The sequence below is a fragment of the Caretta caretta genome, chromosome 14, assembly GCF_965140235.1.
Source record: "Caretta caretta isolate rCarCar2 chromosome 14, rCarCar1.hap1, whole genome shotgun sequence".
Taxonomy (NCBI): domain Eukaryota; kingdom Metazoa; phylum Chordata; order Testudines; family Cheloniidae; genus Caretta; species Caretta caretta.
The window spans coordinates 12,516,415-12,534,012 of NC_134219.1; the positions used below are offsets into that span (position 1 = coordinate 12,516,415).

General features: G+C 38.8%; 1 protein-coding gene and 1 long non-coding RNA gene across 6 annotated transcripts in view; one reads left to right on the forward strand and one right to left on the reverse strand.

The window, feature by feature from the left end:
- CA10 (carbonic anhydrase 10) overlaps positions 1 to 17,598 on the forward strand; it is a 328,547-nt gene that overhangs the window by 188,655 nt on the left and 122,294 nt on the right. The gene's annotated exons all lie outside the window — the stretch shown is intronic.
- LOC125621287 (uncharacterized) overlaps positions 1 to 17,598 on the reverse strand; it is a 279,878-nt gene that overhangs the window by 5,564 nt on the left and 256,716 nt on the right. For 2 of the 3 annotated variants that reach the window (XR_012664892.1, XR_012664893.1), the window contains one exon: positions 13,892 to 14,017. This is a non-coding gene — a long non-coding RNA (uncharacterized LOC125621287). Of the gene's footprint in view, positions 1 to 8,261; positions 11,824 to 13,891; positions 14,018 to 17,598 lie in introns of those variants that run through there. The other variant, XR_012664894.1, reaches the window with a different exon arrangement.

A 17,598-nucleotide genomic window follows, 5' to 3' on the forward strand; every position in this document is an offset into this window, starting at 1 on the left:
AACACATCTTTTTAATTGAAGAGTAAAAGAAAACAGTGCTGTCCATTGTCCTTGTAATCCTAGTTATTTCCAACCAGTATTCGATCTGTAGTGAGGGGCTTGATTTTTAGCAATCCTGCTGTGAATTTCTTCAGTCAATACACATACTGTCGTCAGTGGGAATTTTGATGGGTGATGGGGCGAGGACTTAGCTTTCAGCAGGAAATGCAATTTGTGTCATGATAATGGGGAGAGACTAGTCTGTAAATTAACCCAAAGCAGATCAGCAAATTGCAATGACTCGGAGCCAGGTCCTGACATCCTTATTTCTTACATTCATTAATTTGTCTGATTAAGGACCAAACAAGAACTGGGTCCCAATGCTGCTCTCCACTTCCTGGAGTAGGAGGTAACAAAAGCCCATGGCTCTGGCAAGGGGAAGCATGGGAAGGGAAAGAACTTGTACAACATTTCAGCACAGCCCTGCAGATGCCCCTTTGCAGATATCCACATCTCCGGGTGGGGAGGAGTAGGCTAAAGGCCCAGATTATGGATGTGCAGCGTCTGCAGGAACTTGTGTATATTTTCTTCCCTTTCCATGGACCTTTTAAGCCACTCTGTTTTTTAATTCTCTTGCCATACCTTCATCCCTCCCCTCAAAAAAAAAAAAAAAAAAAAAAAAGATTAACTGTTCAAAGTGCCATCTGGAAGTGAATTTGGAAAGGTCTTGGGTTGTTAGGAAAGCTGATGGCACGTCCTCTTTTTATACCTTCAAAGCCCTTTATCTGTGGTTTTTACATTCAAATGAGACATAATACACAAAATCCCAGGCTTATACTTACTTTAGCTGAAAAAAATCTTGCTTCTCACAAATCAAGACTTCACATTATCTAGACATGAAACCTTTTCAGCTGATTACGAGCGTATCTGTATTAAACTGTAGTAAGGGGTTTGTTATGCCTTCTGCCACACAGGCCTATTGCACATGAGATTTATGTTTCACGTCTGTACTATAAGCCCTCCTGGTTGAAATGAAGGGGCAGGTCTAGTTAGTTTTATCTTGGAGGAGGCAGAGCAAACCTCACATGAAAAAAATAAAGTATTTTTGGGATATAAAAATGACCCTAGGTTTGAGGTGCTCCTGGTTAGAAATGTGTCATGGGCAGATCTGTATTACTACTGGCAAAAGGTTTTCTTGTTGTCTGTGATGTAGCTGTTCAGACAATTAAAGATTTAGAAGCACTTTGCTTACTGGGCGCATATTTGGTGGCACAGAGAATCTTTTTTAAGGACAGGGATCCACCCACACAGAGCCTTGGTGAAATTACTAGGGCTCTGTGTTGATGTAAGGTTCTAGCCAGGCCCAATCCAATCTCAGGATTGGGCCTCCGTGTGCCGTATATAGTACATAATCCATGGTAAACCCAGAAAGGAAGCAGCTTCCAAATGGAAGCTTAGTGTCATATCTTCAGAACATGAATGCTTTGGTTCAGTAAGTGACTGATGCTGTTTGTTCTTTGTTTCTGTACAATTTAGGCGGCTTGACTTTGGTAAGCATTAAATTGAATTTCAGTGGCTTTGTAAGAATTATTTTTTGTCACAAAAATGCTACTGAATACATCAAGTCACTGGCACATCTGTAGCTATAATATATAGTCACTAAAAATAAGGGATTTTTATGTTTTCAAAATGATGTGGACTGTTTAAAAGCTCACATTTTAAACAGCCCAAATAATACAATTTTAGTACCTTAAAGCAATAAAATAATCTCATTTACAGTAATTAAAACACATTAGGCTGATTAAAAATGCTCCACTGTATTTTTATTTAATGGCTAGCAGCTTTATAGCTTTGTCGGTATCAGTGCAAATTGAGAAGGTTGTGCTCTGTGACAGTCAAATAGGCACATTATTTGAATAGGAAGTTGGAAATGAAAAAGGTGCATTATAATTTATTTTTATGATTGATACTTCTTTCACTGTTGTATTTGTTTGGAGAGCCAAGCAGACTTTCAAGAATGGAAGTAACATGCTCTTTTGAGCCTCAGAATACTGGCAGTGTAAGTGTCCTGTATGCCACAGCTCAAGAAAGACTCCCAACAATGGTACCTAACCTGAAACAAAACAACCAAAAGATTCAGTGAAGACTCAGTTTGCCAAATACAATCCTGGTATAACTCTACTGATATCAATGGAGTTTCAGCCTGGATGAATTTAGTTCACTATCTTATAACAACTCCACCACCCCATACCAGGGTGTTAAATAGATTAGCACCAAATTTTTCTAAAACACCTAAGTCCCATTTTCAAAAGGGAAGTATACTCTGGTTTTTAAAGCTATTTGGGCACCTAACTCATTTTGATTTCAGTGGAAGTTAGATACCTAATAACTTTTAAAATCTGGTGTTCAGGAGCCAGTGTTATTGAAAGTCAATGGAATTTAGCCGAAGTGCCTAAGTCCCTTTTGAAAATGAGATGTTAGCTCCTGCGTCATGTAGGTGTCTTTGAAAATTTTGCCCTAAAACACCAACTCATTACAAGTGAATAGGACTAGTCATACTTGTATATGTACATGTGTGTTAGTATGTACTGAGTATGTGTGTAACCTGACCAATTGTGGTCACTAAAGAAGTGATGGCACTTTCAAGAAAAGGTGGGCTGTTAACCCTTGTGTCCTAGCCAAAATTCTAATTCTGATGTTCATGTTCTGCTGATATAAATTCCTTCTGTAACTTAAAAGCACAGAAGTTATTTTTCTGTCCTCGTTGCTGTTGTGTAGTGTTGTTGGAGCAGAATAACTACTATGTTCCACAACGGACGCCAAATCCTGTTCTATTACACCCTTGCAGCAACCTCATCGAAGCAGTAGGATTACAAGGATGTAAGACTAGAATTTGGCCTACCATCTAATAAAGTACTTTTGGATCTGTCTAGAGGAAAGATGGCAAAAGTAAGGTTTTTTAATTACATAGGTGTTCGCTATTATCTGTACTATTTATTCTCTCCTGTGTCTCAAAGCCATTTATCAGATGAACAAAGTTGTTCATCATGAGTGATTTCAAAATTCATTAGTAACAACCAATATGATGTTTTCCTAGGTTTGGTGTGTAGTTGTTCTTCACTGTCACAAATACTGTCTTAAAAGCTAAACATCTTACAGTATAGGGAACTGGTTGCTTTAGGCTTGTGTTTACATTGAGGACAAAGGAAAGCACTGTATACCATTTTTTACCTTATGAATTTGAAGTATATTGAATATAAATCATTCTCATGCATCATATGCTACTTTTAAAAACCAAAATATGCATTAAAAAGATTTATTCAATCTTAAGCCTGCCTTCTAGCATCAAAGATCAATGTGTAGTCTGATTAAGTTGTGCTCTATAGATTTCTGCAGTCAGGTTCATCAAAGAACCCATTTCTCTTCCTCTAATGATGCTGAACCTAAAGTTCTTCTCTGAAGTACTTTAATTTTCACTTGGTCATTACAAGAAGACAGTGACTTAATGAACTGCAAATAGAAGAAGAAAGTAACATAAATCATTTTTGCATCTTTTTTTTGTGGTATTAGCATAGCTGTTCGTTCATCATTATAATGCCTCCAGTGATTTCTTCCTATATGATAGTGAAAATTAAATTATGCTGCATTTTCCGTAATTCAATGTACCAATAAAAATAAAAAATCATTAGAATAAATAATCAAGACAAATTAATGTCAGGAAAGTATAATACTATTTTACACTGTGCTAAAATAACTGTTGCACAGATGATTGCTTTTAGGATAATAGTCACTAGACATTTATCATAAATAATCAGTCTGAAATTTGTAAACTCTTCTCCTATGAAAGGGCTTTTTCTTGTCATTCTTTCATGGTTTTTTCCCCATCCTCCATAAAACAATTGCCTTAAAAATATAAGCTAATGGTTTCATGCTTTAAACACTTATCTGCTCCATGTAATTGAAGTTAACATTGGATACTAATTTAAGACAATTTTTCTCTAGTTATTTTTTTGCTAAGCATTATGGTTCATTTTGTATAACTATTAAAAAACATACTGTCACAGTTCAAGGCAACTGCATCTATATTTCCCCTCTATGATGCACTAAGTCTCCCCAGAGATCAACTCTTTTGGCTGAAGGCACGCATCTTTCTCCCCCTCCTGACAGGGGTATTTCCAGGCTACTCAGTTCCCTCCCTACATTGTGAATTCCCCAGCAAGTGAGACTGCCTAAGCAGGCCAGATTTTCCTTTGCCTCAGAGGCTATAATAGGGTCCTCAGTTAAGATACCACACAGCTCTTCCTAAGCAAGCACATTTATTCTTAAGATAAAAGCTTTACAGAGAAAACACATTAAAAATAATGAGAACCTATACACATGCTAATTAGCTTACCAGAGATCACCCCATCTCCACACGGACTCTTGTTGGTATCAGTCCTTCCAACCCTTCCCTAATAATTGGGGCCGTCCCCTTGGACAGAAGGTCCTGTCCATTGTTTGGATCAGAAAGCAGGTCCTGGATCAGTTTAAACTTGGGCTATGTATCCAATAGACCGTTCTTAGTCTGTTGGCCTCTGGAGAATCCAGTTGAACTTGTATAGGTGAATTTCTCCAGGTGCTGGCACCTGTTGCCTAATCACCTTTCAATTTGTCTGATCACTCCCCAATGTTCTTAGTTCCTGTAGGGGCTGTGGTCATCTTCTCCCCCTCTTCCCCCCCCCCCCCCCGGAATTAAATACGATCACTAGCCCACAATGGTACATAAACTTAGTACAGTAAGATCTCCCAAAGATATTGCTGGACATTGCCCTACCTGTCACACATGCTACTAGTATATTTTAACCATACGTAGGATGGTAAATCAGCTGTGAGAAGAGTAAAACTCCTAAAGATTTTTTTTTTAAAAAAAAGTACTGTACATCAAATGACTGTTGCAAAGTAAACTGATGGGGCCAAATTCATCCCTAGTATAATTGCATTGAGTTTTGTGCAGTTGCATCAAATTTAGTTCATCACGTATATAATTTGAGAACAAGAAGTGAGAATAGTAAATGATTTTGTCTGTTTTTCACCATGACGAACTATGGACAGTCTGATACGCTGTCAGAGCAGATATAGATAGATATAATGTAGGAAACAGACTTCCAGAATTAATGTTTGAACTTACTTTTCTAAATAGTTATCTATGTGACTTTGGGTGAAAAAAACAATTGAAAATTGAAATGACTTAGGAGTCCAAGTCCCATTTTCAAATGTAACTTAGGCACCTAACTCGCATTGGCCTTCAGTGAGACTTCAGACCAGATCCTCAGAGGTGTTAGGTGCCTAACTCCCATTTATTTCGATAGGAATAAGGCACCTAAATACTTATGCTCCTAAATGAGTTAGATGTAGCAACATCTCAGAATCTTTAAAAGTCGGGGCCTTAGGCACTTTTGAAAATTCTACTTGGCACCTATTTGCATCTTTAGGTGCCTAAATACCTTTAAAAATCTGACCCTACAGGGCTTTTGTAAATGGGGTTTATTCTTCTAAGTCCCTGAGACGCTTCTTAAATTTTTACCCTTGAGTTTTATGGGGCTTGCTTTGCTCTTGATAAGTGCAGGCAATCCACATTAATGCAGATGCGGAAAGGAAAAAAGGTGACTATTTTACAGTTGTGCTACCATACAAATTTACATTGCTGCCAAATAATCTTGAAGAATGCTCTCACCTAAAGGAATATTGTCGAGATTGGTACAGCAGATCTAAGTCTTGGCCTAGACATACCATGACTGTGACCTCACTTTGAAAATCTATACTTTCACCTGTACCTCTTATGATTCGGAATGGTACTGGACTTACTAAGAATAAACACACTGGTGCTTGGGCTCTCTGAAGGAGTGTGCATAAAATATAGTTTTTGTCCTACCATTGTCATACTGTATTTACTGTTTAAAATGTATGTATATACTTTAGACAGTGGTTCCCAAACTGGGGTTCGCAAAATGTTACAGGGAGTTCTCGGGGAAAAAATTCCCTAATGGCAGACAGAGCTGTCCCTAGGGACCCTGGTCAGCAGCCCGGAGCCCCTAGACTTCCAAGAGCTACGCAGATCAAAGCAAGCATATCTATCACACAGAGGAGATTTAAACTTAAAGACTCCTTATAAGAAATGGAAAGGGAGGTGGATTTTTTTTGCTGTTTTTAAAATTAAATAGGCAGCTAGTATTGTTTTTAAAATGATGACAAAGAACAAGTTTAAGCTTTGTTGTAACGCGTGTTGTTTGCCTGGACTGCTCAAGACCTGAATGCTTGAGTAGGAGGAACGATGAGTTGGTTTCTTAAATATGTTCATGCTGTTTCACATCTGATACCCCTTGATGAAACATAGAGGCCTTCTCTTATAACTGGCTTATTCAAAGTGATACAAGCTACAAAAGTGAGATCTTGGAAGAGTGTTGCTGTTTTCATAATGTAATAAAAATACTGTAATTATAAATAATAATTAATAATAGTGTGTAATAAGCATGTCATAAAAACAAATTTTATATTTCCAAGATCACTGCTTTTATAATTTATACTCGGGTAAAGGAGAAAATCCCTGGAAATATTCATTTTTAGGAGGGGGTTCGTGAGACTTGACATTTTAATGAAAGGGGTTCACAGGTTGTTAAAGTTTGGGAACCACTGCTTTAGAGGGTAACAACCTCCAGATACTGCACTATTTGTTTTTAGGTCTGCCAGTCTTAATGTCCTTTGGAATTTCCTTCTTCCTCACCTTAAAATTTGTAGTTGCAGCTTTCACTTATGCCAGCAGTTAGGGGCCAAGTCCTGTTTGCCTTACTCACATGAGTAATGCCATGTCCTGCAAGCAGAGCAGGACTTAGTTTGAGGCTTGCATTAAGAACCTAATCTAAATATACTTTTTTCTTCTGTATTAAAAATTGTATTTGATTTTAAGAGTTATTTTTCTATTTACATATTAAGCTATATGGATGGACTGGACTCCTTACTAAGTCCTTAGTTAGGCAGAACTTTCACTGACTTTAAATGGAGCTGTGACTGAGTGACAGCTTCAAGATTTGATCCTATGAAATCATATTTTAAGAAACAAAATCTTGAGTCCCCAGGATACTTAGATTTCCAATGTCTGCTCCAACCTGCGTTGTTACTTGGAGCTTCCACTGAGCATATTTGTAGTCATTGAAAAAGCCATATCTCCAATAAAGCTGCTCAGCTCAAAAACCAGGACTTGGGAAAGGAAAATGTATATTTTCTGGTCACACCCAGGTTTTGAAGAAGATGGGGTTTGGAAGACCTCAAAAAAAAAACCCCTTTCGTTTATGGCTTTGAAACACAATTTGGTCTACAGAGGTGAAAAGCTGGTTCAGTTAACCCTCTGTACCAACTAGTCCTCTCAGTTTGGAACTTGATTAGTTTTGCAGCTGACGTTGGGGGAAACTGGTAGATTATCTAGGATCAGCACAGGGGATCCTTGAAAACTGATCTTGTTGAAGGCAGGACACATTTTAGACAGCGAACATCAGCAAAGTCCCTTTAATTTCCAAATGCCGACTGGAGTTTGCCTAGTGCTTAGAGTTTCTAGCAAGAGTCACTTCTGGGATGCTCATCAAGGGTTTATTCTGCTGACTTTGAGACCAGTAGCAAAACAACCCCTTCAATAGTGCAGGATCATGTCTCAGAACCAGGGGGGAAAAGAGAGAGAGAGGCCAATAATTACTATTTGAAAGTATGTGGTTAGTAACAGTAGAAGTTGTGACTGTATAAACTTTCCAAAAACAGTGGTTTCCAGTAATACACTGTATTTAAAAGTAATGAACAAATACAGTGGTCACCCTTTAAACTCTTCCTATTTTGTCTTGGATAATTGGATAGTGTTACTAAATTTTAGGTCTTGTCCTTACACTGAAATCAGTTAGAGCCTTTTCTTGACTTCAAGTGTCAGGGGGTAGCTGTGTTAGTCTGTATCCACAAAAACAACAAGGAGTCTGGTGGCACCTTAAAGACTAACAGATTTATTTGAGCATAAGCTTTCGTGGGTAAAAACCTCACAGAACTGAAGAAGTGAAGTTTTTACCCACAAAAACTTATGCTCAAATAAATCTGTTAGTCTTTAAGGTGCCACCAGACTCCTTGTTGTTTTCTTGACTTCCGTGACACTGAATCAGGTCCTATTTGCAATGTTCCCTATGGTTAGGGCATGGAGTACTTGCACATTCTGAGGTAACGTTATCAAGTTATCTAAGATAATTGAAAAGTTTTTATGAGGGATCCCTGTATGCAGAAAAGAAACACAAAGTAACAGATAGCGAATTATCCCATCAAAGGAATAAACATACATTCATGGTCATTCCTGACTATAGTAGATTTTTTTTATCATTGATGATAGTGCAACACTGTAAATCTCAGCATGAAGATATAGTATATTTTCTTGTTCATATGACTGTATAATTTAACATCTATGTATTGTAACATAATAGGCCAGATTCTCAGGTCCAGTTCTATTATTCCTATTTATTAATTGCATTGTCATATAGCCTAGGGAGCCCCATTTGTGGATCAAGACTCCCTTGGGCCAGGTGAGGCACAAACACAGACAAACAAACAAAAAAAAAAAGACAGTCCCCATCCCAAAGAGTTTACAGCCTAAATTCTGTGTCCTTCGCATTCCTTGGGCAGTGCAAAGCAGGTAGTCTGGCCACAGCTGACCAGTTGAGAATCCCATCATGGAAATGAGTTTTAATCCAGCATAAAGCTGGCAGAGTTGACTCCTTCACCAATCTCACACTGGGGTGATGGTATGACAGAAGTGGGGAGGAGGCAGAGCCAAACTTCACCCCCCTGGCACAACTCAGTTGGTCTTGGAGGGATCATGACCAGCTATTGTAAGTTAGAGCAGCCCCTAAGTTGCTCTAATTTCTGTCAGAGCCAGTGCAGCCTGAGAATCAGGGAGCTGTAACTGGCTACCTTACTCTCCTGACCTGCACCAAGTGTATCTCTTTGCAGATGAGAATCTGATCCCCTTTCCATTCTTTTTTACTCCTACATCGTCACATCCATTCACATCAAATACTTTTGTACTGGCGAATAGCTGTTAGGTTATAGAAACCCCATGAAATAGCCATCTGGCAAAATATTTAAAAGCTTCATACTCTCATTTGTAAGCTCATATTGCGTTAAACAAAATCATTTTTGTCACTGGGAGTAATATTGCCAGTTTCCTTCATTTTTTGTCCTTATTGGCTTTATTTCTATAACCTCTCCTTGAATTCATATAAAAAAAATTAACAAGATTAAAGTATGTATTTTCTGTATCAGTGAAGTGAGTTATTGCTTGTTGCTTGTTTCCAATCTGCAATGCCACTCGCAGACAGTTGGGTCTAGATACAACTCTGTGTTCTGGAAAGGCATCTAATGTATTGCACTTATGTATAATGAATGTTTATAGCCACTGAGGGCTATAAACTTTAAAAAATAATTATTATATCCCTTAAAAAATTAAAGGGAAAAGCTGCAGGGTGTTGCAGATTAATGCTCCAAAATTGCCAAATCCATTCTTGGGCAGCACTGTTTGAATAATGTAAATATTTTCAGTGCATGCATTTTGTTACTAAAAACTGAAATCAGTGACTAAGCAAGTCTATAAAGATATTTTTGGATCCTTTCTGCAAATTAAGAGGTTTCTTAACTTGGCACAGCTATACTTCTGTTTATCAGAACAGCATATTCTTGCAGAACTAAAATTCCACTAATTCCATCAGGGGGTAAATTTCCACAGCAGTAGCTTGAAATTATGTGCATAAACCCTGTACAGTGCTTTGCAGATAGGATCCCTGGTGGTTTTAAACATTCATTATTAAACACACAGAAACACTTAAGTTACCGAGCAACTCTGAACATGAAGGGGGTAAATCTTAAATGCTTGACTGATAAGCTATACAACTTACATGCCAATTGTATATCTTAGTGTGTTTTAACCTATTTTATGTATTGATTTGCTTATTCATTTATTTTATAAAAATGATTTTATTTCAACAATAGCTCCCCTGGGAGCCATTGTATAATAATAGGTATCAGCAACACAGTCCCAGAAGTGCATCTTTAAATATAATGTAGCATTGTGTAACATAAGTAAGATTACGGGACCTTCGGGTTCAGCTTCATCAAATCTCTACTGCATGCACCTTAAAGCTGCTCTTTCTTGGATTTCACAGATACAAAGGGCCAAATCCTGCTCCTCTTGAAGTCATTGGGAGTGTGGCCTGATCACTGGCTGGGAGGGAGGGAGGGAAAGAAGAATTCTACCCTCAGTTACTTACGTGCAATCCCAAGGCAATGGGGTTCCATGGCGTAGCTGAAGGCAGAATTCTGTCAAATGGATCCAACAAGAACTCGATTTTATAATTTAAAAAAATCAGCATGATTTTGTTGTGAATTTAATGAAAAAGATAATAATCCTTGTAGCTACTATATCCGTGAAGGCCTCAATTCTGCAATCTCTTGCACCCATGAATAACTTTGCACATGTGCATCGATGCTCTTTGCTCAACAAAACTGCTCATATTCTTAAAGATAAACTCGTATGTGTTTGCTGGATGGGTGTCTAATTCCCTTGCTTCAGTCTATGTGTGCTTTAAAGTGAGGTTCGTCTCTGAAAACTGACTGTAAAAATAGCACTGTAAGGTTCCAGACTTAGTGTGTCTCTCTGATTCCATATCAGTTTTAATTAATTTACCAATATAAAGCTATTTTTTATTCAAACTGCCACTCCTGGAGACTTAACATGGGTTGTGACAGTCAAGCTGGTTTCTTGCCTTTTCATACATAGCGGCCAGTAATAAATATACTGCAGAACACACAGAATTACTCCTCTGCCACTGAACTGAAGGCTAACAAGGTTGTGTGGCTGTAACACAGGGTATAATTTAATAAAACGAGTTGCACATGTGTAACTGAAGATATAGTTTGTCATTCGATACCTTTAGCATTTGTAATGATGTGGAAGGAAAAAAAGAATCCAGCTGCGGTCTTGGATCCCAAGTTGGGTGTTCAGGGCTGGCACTTATTAAAAACTTTTTTATTTGCAGACTGGGTACATCTGAGGTGAAGGTAGTAAGATGCAATGAGTATGGAACTCCAAGCAGTCTAGTGTGATTTTTTGTAAATGTTAAGATTTGTAAGGGGTGCTTGTATCTCGGGGTGAAGTACTTCTCTTCTCTGTGTTGAATAAATTTAAATAAATAAAATGTACTTTTACTGTCACATTTCAGAGCACCACCTCACTTTCATCCGTGTCAATATGTGCAAAGCAGAGCTATGGGGAACTGTTCAGAAAATACCTAACTAAGAAGGGAAGGGAACAAACCTCCACTTATGCTTGTGTGTGTTCCCCAATCCCCTTCAGTATGACTCCTGTCGGAGCCAACATGCCAGACGTTCTGCATCAATGCAAAAAAACAAGCAAAAAACCACACACACCCCCAGCCTGTAGGAGATGTGGAAACAGAGTCTGCATTAATTGCTGCTTCAGCTTAGGCATGGAAATCCTGTCTGAAATCAGACAGTAATGGAAATCTTCACCTCCAAAAAGCAACAACTGCTCTCATAAGAATTCCAGACTAAGAGGAACGAAATAGAGAAAATATGCTATGGGGTACATGCAGAATTGTTTCCAAATAAAATGTTTTTCAAAGATTTCCCACAAGGCATCAGCAGCTTCCTCATAACAGTTCACTCGCAAACTCGCTCCGGGAGCACAAGAACTGAAGGCATCTGTTCCATCTCCCTGCCGTTCCATGTGAGTGAGCACGTTAAAAGGTGCTCCAGCACTGAGTGAGGTACCTGCAGGATGGAGAAAAGTTGATGAACAGTTGACTATTGTTTCTGGTCTTATTGAGTTAGTCGGGGCAATTTCAAAGGAACCAAATGGAGTTAGGTGCCCTCTTCTTAATTGAAATTCAGTGGGAGCTGAATACCTGGCTGCTTTGGAAATCCCAGCCTTGGTTCAATGGTGTTGAAATAAATGAATAGCAACAATTCTAAAAGCAAAACATCTGTCCATCTGTCTTATGCTGCTCTGTTCATCGTTGTAGTATCTGGGAGCCAGATTTTTGAAGGTATTTAGGCACCTAACTTCCATTGGTTTCAGTATGAAGTAGATACTTAATTACTTTTAAAAATCTACCCCTTGGTGCTTTCCATCTAAAATAAATAGCAATTGCAAAGTCCCTAGTAGACTTCATGGGGTCTCTGGCACTTCATTATGGGAGTAAAAATTCTGCTTGGGGTAGAGTCGTTTTTCTTTTTCTTTTTTAGAGCTTATTGCCTATTTTCTTTTTGTTGGTTGGTAGGAGTTTAGGGAAAGAAGGAGATGCCTGTATTGTCTCTGTCTTATGGTGGAAAGGCTTTTATGAAGAGGGCAATACGCACTGAGAAACATATAAGCCAAAACCAACAGTTTTGATGTGTTACTTTTAAAAGTAAAGTATGCCTGCTGTATTTTAATTATGGATGTGTAAACCTCCAGACTTATGTTCCAAGAGAGCAAAAACCTCCCCTCACCTGTCTAGAGAGAGTAATTTTACAACATTCAAGCTCTGACACTCTCTCATTTACACCTAATGTAAATAAACAATGTGTGTTATCAACAGTTCGGTTTACCTTTTATTGAATGTTAATAATGAAAACGAGTGGGTCTCCTTTCGAGAAGTTGTCTGCATTCACCCAGATGTAAGGCTGTGCTCATGTATCAGGCAGTGTGTGCCTTCAGACTGGTAGTGTGCGTAAAGCTATATAAACGCTCTGTTCTGTGCAGGAAACTTGTCCACTGTGGTAGATTGGAGCCTCACGCAGCTTGACATTTGCTCAAACTTGAGGACATTTTTGTGCCAAAATAGGACGGCGCTGCATATTCTAGCTTCAATTGACTGCCAAAGAAACGTGTTGCATTTAAAGCTGTGCAACCGCCTCCCGAGTTTGGCTTGAACAGGTTTTGCAAATAAAGATGTGAGAATCCGTTCATGTGAGTTTGGAAGATCTGGGGGTGAAACCTTGGCTTCATTGAAATCCATAACAAAACTCTCATGGACTTCAGTGTGGCCAAGATTTCACCTCTGAACTTTGAAAAGATTGAACTAACCTACTTTCCTGTTGTCCGATCTTATTGCAAACCCCGTGGATGCAGATTGGGTTTATGCCTGGTTTCAGAGGCACCCCAGAAATGGTAGAGATCAGTTCTCAACTCGGCTACAAAAGCAGAGCACTGATTTCAAGCAACCCCATTTCCCTTTGTAAAACTGGCCAATGATGAAAAAATGAGACCGTTCTCAGTACAGAGTGGTATTACAAAATGAAGCTCTACCTAGAATACAAGGCCTCACTTCTCTCAGAAAACTTATCCTGAAGAAACTTTAAAGTTTAAATCTTGGATATAATTGTGTGAATCAAAAATTAGAGTAAATAATGGCAGGTTCCTATAAAGAGAGAATGTACAGCACACTGGGCCAGTGCCAGTGTCAAAGGGGTTAAGGGTGTTCATCCAATTAGCAATGAAGTCAATAGTCCACTGAATTCAGTGGGAGTAAGATGGAGTTCTTGTTGACCGAAAGACTACAGAAGGAGTTGGTAGCAAAGGCAGGATTAGAATTTGGGAGTTCCTGGTGGGCAGTCCCGTGGGCAGTTCACTAGACTACTGTGCTACTGGATAATGGCATCCACCTTCAGGCCCTTTGTCCACAGGGCGACACAGCTCTGCTCTTGGTCTGTGCTCAGTTCAGTCAGTGTTGGCCGCGTTGTGCATGTGTACATTGTGTGGGTGGGTGTTCTCAGTTGTTGCTGAAGTTCCCTCAGTAAGCAACTGTGGAAGTACAAGATGAGCAGCCTCCAGATATGAAGAGCTTGAAAGACTTACCTTTAGATTAGAGCGACATCTGTTAAATATTAAGGGCAAAATCCTGCCCTCCGTATTAGTGAGGGTAGAAAGCATAAGGAGCCTCTTGTCCCCACGTACCAGCAGATGAAGATTGCAGTCTTGCACCTGAGGATATTAGGATGGGAGAACACACAACAGAGATTGTCAACAGCACAAATGTCAGTTTGGCATACAATTTCTATTGAAAGTCAACATGCCTCTTGAAAATATCCCCTTCCGTGTCCGAGGGCATGTGGTATACAGGCTTGAAGGCATGGTCAGCCTTTGGATCACTGGCATATGTGCTGAGCAGTTGGCAGTCTACCCACTGTGCTCCTCTAATGCTTGACAATCCCTGGTTGCACTCAGGCGGTCTGCTTAGGCCTGGCAGAATAACTGTCATGCAGGATGCACCATCTGTACTTGCTCACCTGTCTCTTCCGTACAAGTGAGGTCAGTAATTTTGCACTGGGTATGTTGTTAAGGCTAATGACAGTTTTATCATCTGTGATCATTTGTTACACTTTTTTTTTTTTTCAAAAAAAGATTTCAGATTTTTTTTCTTTATTACACCCAAATTCCTGCCTGAGATAAAGAACACCCTTGAACCTGATGCTGTCTGTGCAACTGACAAACATTTAACTACAAGATCTCTCATAAGTTTAAATAGTTTGTGATTAATTTCTTTCTGCAGAGAGGCCAACACTGTACTGAAAGGAAAATATTAAAACTACATTTTTATAATGATGATCCAAGAGATTTAAACTCTCAGTGATTTTCCCTGATGCCATTGTTTAATCATAGGAATTGGGCACATAGCCACCACTACACTATCGGGAGCGGTTTAAAGCATAATATGGGGTTTGCTTTCTGGTGGTTCTTCATAAACAGTATATATGATGCTATTAAAGCATGTAACATGGGCTCTAAATAGAACCATCCTTTGCCACCTTAAATCCCTTGTTTATAAAGATTTTTACTATTTGATGATAATTTTCAGCACCATGTGATCTTTTTATGTGGTTGCAAGGACTAGTTCACATTGATGGCTGATACTGATTGGAGGAAGCAAATAAGCTGTAGAGACTAAAAACACTACATTGAGCAAACAGACACAGAAATGAAATTCTGTGCCTTGAAATGTTAATAGCAACCAAATGTAGCTTCTGACCCTGTTAGTTCCATGATCATTAAAGCATAGATTTGAGGTAATTTCTTATATACACTCAGGGCCTGATTTCCAGGGCACTGAGCACCCACAACTCTGCTCAACTTCAACAGGAGCTGCAAGAGTTCAGCAACCTTTGAAAATCAGGCCCAGAACTCTAACTTTAAAGTGCAAGGCTATCTTTTTCTTTTCCTTTTCTTTGCCAGTTTTGAACATGCCTCAGCTTCAGAATTTCACTGTCCAGGGGTCGGCAGCCTTTCAGAAGTGGTGTGCTGGGTCTTCACTTATTCACTCTAATTTAAGGTTTTGCATGCCAGTAATACATTTTAACGTTTTTAGAAGGTCTCTTTCTATAAGTCTAGAATATATAACTAAACTATTGTTGTATGTAAGGTAAATAAGGTTTTTAAAATGTTTAAGAAGCTTCATTTAATATTAAATTAAAATGCAGAGCCCCCCGGACCGGTAGCCAGGACCCGGGCAGCGTGAGTGCCACTGAAAATCAGCTCGCGTGCCGCCTTTGGCACGTGTGCCATAGGGTTGCCTACCCCGGTCTAATCTGTTGACCTCTCTACAGCATTCCTAGAGCAACTATTAGCTTGGTATCTAAGGCCTCAACTTCAACGTGACACTTAAGAATGTACATAACTTTAAGCAGGTGAGTGTTCCTATAGATGTCAGTGAGGCTACTTGTTTGCTTAACGTTAATCACATACTTAAATACCCTGCTGTATCAAGGTCAAAATGCAGAAGTCCTTTGTATAGCATATCTAGGCACATTCTCTCTTCTCTGGCATTCTTTGATAACATATTCCCAATGCTTAAACTCACTTAAAATAGTTATATAAATCTTGAAGGAGGAATTGCTCTTAACTGTAATAACTCTGTTTTGGGCCATCTGAGTAGAAGCCCTCAAAATGATTGATTTGAAAGACACGAAAGGATGGTATGATTTTAAATCAACAACAACAATAATGGAAACTGAGCATAGTCTACATGCATGGATTGAAAATCTGGGAATAATTAAGTGCAAATAAATTGTCCGTGTGTTGGGACGTGCATTCGACTGAGTTGTGCAGAAAGAGAAGACCCATTTAAATCGCAATTCAGAATATACTGGAAGGCAGAGTAATAGAAGATCTAGTGAAATTCACCACCCCCTTTTTCAAATGTAAAACATTATTTAAGGGTACACTCTTCCCAAGTTGGCATTCACCAGCTGTGTTTCAGTGTTAACCATTAGTTTAATTAGGAGCACTCTGTATAGAACTTATTGTTCCCTGTTCCCATTATAATTTTTGACAAAGTTGTTTGACTTCCATGATAAATGGAAAAGTTAAAAATATACAGACACAATAAAAAGACACAGTGGGCCCTATTAATGAATTCACTGGAGTTCAGGTAAGGATGACTTTGGCCTCTCACTGTTACTTGGGATGTGAGTTATTGTGAAAGCAGGAAGAAAGCAGTTTAAAATCCCATTTGTAGGATAATCCTGCATGACTGAACGTTCTAGGGAGGCATAATGTAGGTCTGTCTTCACTGGAGCAACTGTTGACTTACAGCAATGCAACTGAGAACTGTCCAAAGTGACCAGAGAGAGGTAAAAAATGTCCTTACCAACATAGTTTTAGAATCCATAAGGCATAATTCAGCCATAATACAGTTGTGCTAATGATATGGATGCTACAAGGTGATTATAATCTAAGAAATCTTGTCACACTGTGATGCAAAGCTTGATTCTTTCAAACTGGATCTGCATAACTTCCATTTACTCTTGCAGTGGGAGAATTGGCCATTGTATCCAAAGCAGAATTCACTCTCATTATCGTGGTTTCTCCACATGCATACACCATGCACAAGGCAGCACAGTTTACAACTGTCAGCAAATCATTTTTCCAGTAACTGCCACCTTGTAGTCAGAGACTGATTTGACAAGTGCTTTACGTATAAAATAATCAATTGGATGATGCATGTTAGAGCTATTTAGTAAGCCAAAATATATCTATTTGGAGAGGACAGAGCAGTTTATTTTTCCAGGCCCTCTCAGTTTTGCTTGTAACTCTTGTACAGCATCCAGCTGTTTGGTGACTGTAACAACAGTAAACTGTCAACTAGAATAAGTAATTTTCTTACTACATATAGTGCCTGATCCTTCACTCCCATACACTCAAAACTCTTCTGAGTATACATGAAAGGCAGGGTTGGACTCAAAATTAGTAAATCTTTTATGTTGAATTTAAGAGGGTTCTTCCTTGGGGATGATGCTTCCTTTGTGAATATTAGGGGAGTGCCAAAATTAAAAACTGAAACTCATATTCATAATACTAGTGTACAGCAGGGCTGAAGTCTACAATTATGTCTTTCAGCAACGCGAGATCAGTTATGCTAATTTACGTTAGCAATGCACACTGCAGTTGGACTACTGTCCACTAGGAGTCCATTTCACTTAGGCGTGAAGACTGGCTTGAATCAGAGTTTCCAGGCCTCTACCTAGGAAAAGTGAATTATTTTCCCTATACAGGTATCCTTACTGTAG